This window comes from Pteropus medius, unplaced genomic scaffold, assembly GCF_902729225.1.
Source record: "Pteropus medius unplaced genomic scaffold, Ma_sr-lr_union100, whole genome shotgun sequence".
NCBI classification, from domain to species: domain Eukaryota; kingdom Metazoa; phylum Chordata; class Mammalia; order Chiroptera; family Pteropodidae; genus Pteropus; species Pteropus medius.
Window position 1 is genome coordinate 1,833,176 of NW_024354501.1, and position 4,383 is coordinate 1,837,558.

Consider the following 4,383-nt stretch of genomic DNA (forward strand, 5'->3'; position numbering starts at 1 on the left):
GTGGCAGAAGCCAGCTGGCCCCTCCGTCCAGAACCTGAACTAGTGGAAGGGACCGTGGCCTGTCTTCCTCCCCGAGCGTCCTTGGCCGCGGGCGCACCAGGCCTCAAGGCCCGGGGAGGCCTGACCCACACGGCATTACGGTGACAGCAGGCGGGGCCCACGCTGCGGTGTCCTGTCCGGTGCCACCCCGGTCGCCTGCCCTCACTGACAGTCCACACCTGCTGCTAACCCACTGCACTGACCAGTGCTGGCGCTGGGAGGGGCCCACCAAGCCTTTGTTCCGAATAGTGCGCAAAACCAGGGACACAGGCCGTGACGTTTTTGTAAAATTAGCTTTTCGTTTGAAGTACAAAAAGTGTCTATGGCCACGAATTTTCTGTACGTGAATACATGCGTGTAACTGCCACCCAAGAGAAGAAAAAAGCACTAGAACCAAGAATTCCCCCGTCCCCTGCCAGCCGCAGCCTCCGTGCCCACAGGTGACGAGAATCCTATCACCGGCTACTATTTTTGCTAACTTTTAGAATTTCTTGAATGAAAATCTCCACCGTGTACTCATTCGTGGCAGCTTCTTTTGCTCAGTGACGGTCGTTGAAGGGTGTTGAGCGTGGCGGTGGCTCACTGGCTGTCACTGTCATGAAGTGTGACCCCGCGTCAGGAACTCATCCATCCTCCTGTCGAGGGACATTTAGTTCTCTTCCAGTGTCGGGTCACAGTTGCCACTGCGAGCGTCGGTGTGCTCACCGTTGCTTTTCTGTTGAGTGTTTCCCTAGGGATGGACTTATCGATAGGTCAGGGGTCATGGCTGCGTTTACGTCTGGGTGAACAGTGCTGGCCACTTCCAGTCCTAAGAAGTCACACTGCCCCCTGCGGGTGTCTGAGTTCCACGTCCTTGCTGCTAATCGGTGGCCTCAGGCCTTTTAATCTCATCCCGACGGGCGTACACCGGGATCCGGTGGTCTTAGCTCGCATTTCACTGAGGACCGATACCGCTCAGTATCTTTCTTTGGCTGTTTTTATTGTCCTTTTGGGTGTCATCTTTTGCCCAATGTGTTGCTGTCGGGTTTTCTTTACATAGTCAGCACCTGCGACCTTTGTCAGACGGGTGAATCGAAAATGTTTTTCTCACACTCCTCGCTTTCCGAGGTGTTTTTGATGGAGAGAATGTCGCGAATCTTTTGCTGTCAGGTGATGCTTTCGGTGCTGTTGGGGAAGTCCCTGCGTGCCCCAGGAGCACCTTCTCCTGTGCGGGCGTCTCGAGCTTTCTCTTTGGAACTGTCGCTTACATCTCCTGGATGCCGGGAAGTGGACGTCGAGACTCGTTTTTCTAACGATGCTTTTTCCGTCGATCCAGCACAGTCTCTGTGTCCCCTCTGCGCTCTGCAGTGGGTCTGGATCCGGTTTCGGGTTTGCCTGACAGGTGACCGCTTTCAACCCCCGCCTCCTGCTCTTCCCTCTGCCCGCATCGGGGCAGGCTGACGCGACAAGCTCGTGCGTCCCACTGGTCTGTGCTTGTACCAATACCACAATATCTTAATGATCCGCCCGCCATCGCTGGACCCGAGCGTTGCTTCTGCCTTTTGGCTGCTGTAAATAGTGCGGCCGTGAGTACGGCGCGCCACGCCATTTCCTGATGTGTCGTCTTTTCGTTATTAATAAGTTCAGATGTTTTTAATTTTTACGATTACGTTCTTTGATCTGCGGGTTAAATTTCCAAACGTCTGCCTATTTTCTAGTTATAGTTCTGTTACTTATTTCTAGCGTGACGATACTGTAATAAGAAACATATCCTTTGTGATTTTAATATTTTGAAATTTGTTTAGACTCAACTTCGGGCTTTCCTGCCCTGTGATTAATTTTGACAAAATTTTCTTTGTACACTCGTCATATCGTTTATCGAGAGAAGTGTGTTAAATAATACCCCACTGTGATGAAACATGTGTCTTTTGTAGTTCTGCCAATTCTCTATAAGTTTTGAGAACATATGACCAAATACATTCTAAATTTCGAATTAAATTTAGAATTTATTCCTAGCAGGTTTTTTTGTTTGTTTGATTACTTGACCATGAATTCTTTCTTTTCCTTTAGTGATACCACTTTTCCTAAAATCCTAAAATTATTAATATAAGTGCACCAACTGCCTTTAAAAAAAGTTATATGTATATAACTTTTATATATATGTATTTTTTTAGGCGAGACGACCCTTGATTGACCTCACAGATTGCAAGGACCTTGTCAGCTTACAATCCGTTATTTTTTATTTTTTACGCCTACGGCACCTGGTCTTCCTAGGTGGTCTCCCATCCAAGTACTCACCAGGCCTGACCCTGCTTAGCTTCCGAGATCAGACGGGATCGGGCGTGTTCGGGGTGGCGTGGCCATAGACTAACAAGTATTTTTTTTTGCTTTAGAATACTTTTGGAATTACAGGGAAGTCAAAAAGACAGTAGAGGGCGTCCCCCGTACCCACATTGCCCTGCCCTGTCACTAGCATCGTCTGTGGGACCCTCGTTGAGGATGGACCGGTATCCTTGGGAAACTTATCTCCAGGACGTTTTCATCTTGCAAACCAGGAAGGACTCAATTAAGAAGCTACTGGGGTTTGAATAACTGAATTTAACAAAATTGTTGGATACACGTGACTATCAAGTGCAGTCTATGCTGCACTCAAATATTCTTACTTTTTACCACCATCCCTTTTCTGCTCCTTTGCTGTTAAATTTGACCTTCGTATCTCTTCAGGCGCTTTTGGATTCGATAGCTTCTTAGACTTGCCCCGTTTTCGATGACCCTGATGGTTCTGAGCAGTACCGCTCAGGTATCTTATACGACATCCTTCCGTTCAGGTCGGCCTGGTACTTTTCTCGTGGTTAGACAGAGGTTATGGGCTTCGGTCAGTAAACTCGTAGGGAAAAGTGCCAGTCCCCGTCTCATACCTGGGGCCCCACACTTAATGACCGTCGCTGTTACTCACCGGCGAGTTATACTCCGTCTCCAGGAGGGGGCAGCATCTGACAGATGATCTGTCATTTCTTCATTTATTTAGTCATTCATTTATTTACATCCCTGTGGATCCATTTAGTTTACAGTATTTTGTGCTTCGGGTTATAATCCAGGACGAGTTTGTGTCTGAGTTCTTCCTACGTTCTCTTTCTCCCGATGAATCCAAATGTCAGACTCCCGTCCCCCTCTCTCCAGGAATTTGAATTCTCACATTCTCACTGGCGTAGCGGCCCTAACCTGCCATTTCTTGTTCCCCCGGCCTCAGGAGACCGCCAGACGTTCTGCTCAGTCCCGTTGCCTCTTCCTGCTTGGCTCTCACCAGAGATGAATCCGCAAATGCCTTGGGGAGAAGCAGAGCGGAACCCCGAGCTCATCTTAGTGTATTCTCTTGCTTGTCAGGATGCCGGCCCCCCAGGTCCCAGCTGCCTAGGCAGCTGTGTGATGCTTCTACGGGGATTTTTTTTTTTAACTTTCATCCAGAGTTTCTAGTTGTGCTTGGTGGGAGGTTTAGTCGGGCACAGGCGGACGCGTCGTGGCCAGAAGCAGAATTCCTCAGGTCTGACATCGTTTTGCCTTCCTCACTACGTCGTGGTCGACGGTGCCTCGGCCATCAACCGTGACATTCGAGGACCCGGTGCTGTGCACCTGTACATCAAATACGCCGAGTGATGCAGATCTTATACATCTTATAGGAGAATGATGCATTCTTCATGGGTCCTTCATCTGTGCCCTTAGGCAGGGGCTCTGGAAAGGGTTCTCTTCCTCCTTCCCCTAAGGCAGGGGACACCTGACCTGGAAGAGGACAGACGGCATCGCAAACGCTCTCGCCGAAAGGAGCGGGCGGGGAGAGCCTGGGGAATGGGCTTTCGATCTCGGGGGGTCCCGGGTGGCGCCGGCTCAGACGCAGGTTTTCGCTTAGGCAGTAAAGACATCGAGCCTCTCGCGTGGGTCAGGCGGCCCCTGGACCAGAACGGCGCTTGGGAGGAGAGCATGTGACTCACAGTGGCGGCTGGGGCTGAGGGTAGGATGTGGGGGCGTCGCACGCGCCGAGCCCCCCTCCGCCGTCGCTGGGTTCGGGTCGGCCTTTTTCCGTCCCCCCCAGTTTCGTGTCGTCTGCAGATGGGTTATCGTGGTCCGTGTCGATAAAATCTTTGGAAAGGCCCCGCGCGACAGTTTCCCAGCTTGATGGCGAGGCCGACCGGCTGGCCACTGAGCCACCTCGCCGTGCCACACCCGAGTCACGCGTTTGGGGTCGCCGGGGAGCGCCGGGGGCGCTTCTGCTGAAGTCCGGGCCCTGGGCACTCACCTTCCTCGCCGTACCCCGTCACGGAGGGTGACGGGCCCGACTTCACGAGCCCGATGGCAGCTCTCGTGACGGCC

At 51.7% G+C, this 4,383-nt stretch overlaps 1 protein-coding gene and 1 non-coding gene across 9 annotated transcripts in view; one reads left to right on the plus strand and one right to left on the minus strand.

Moving 5' to 3' along the window:
* The window catches only part of APBA2 (amyloid beta precursor protein binding family A member 2), a 121,439-nt gene that overhangs the window by 66,571 nt on the left and 50,485 nt on the right, over window positions 1-4,383 (plus strand). Inside the window, exon 1 of one of the 8 annotated variants that reach the window (XM_039853443.1) lies at window positions 2,775-2,785. The exons of the other annotated variants lie outside the window; for them this stretch is intronic. The gene's annotated coding sequence lies outside the window, so the exon portion shown is untranslated. Of the gene's footprint in view, window positions 1-2,774; window positions 2,786-4,383 lie in introns of those variants that run through there. 8 annotated transcript variants of the gene reach the window in all.
* On the minus strand, window positions 2,268-2,386 carry LOC120595387 (5S ribosomal RNA). Its single transcript, XR_005650813.1, has one exon. It is a non-coding gene; the product is annotated as a 5S ribosomal RNA (ribosomal RNA).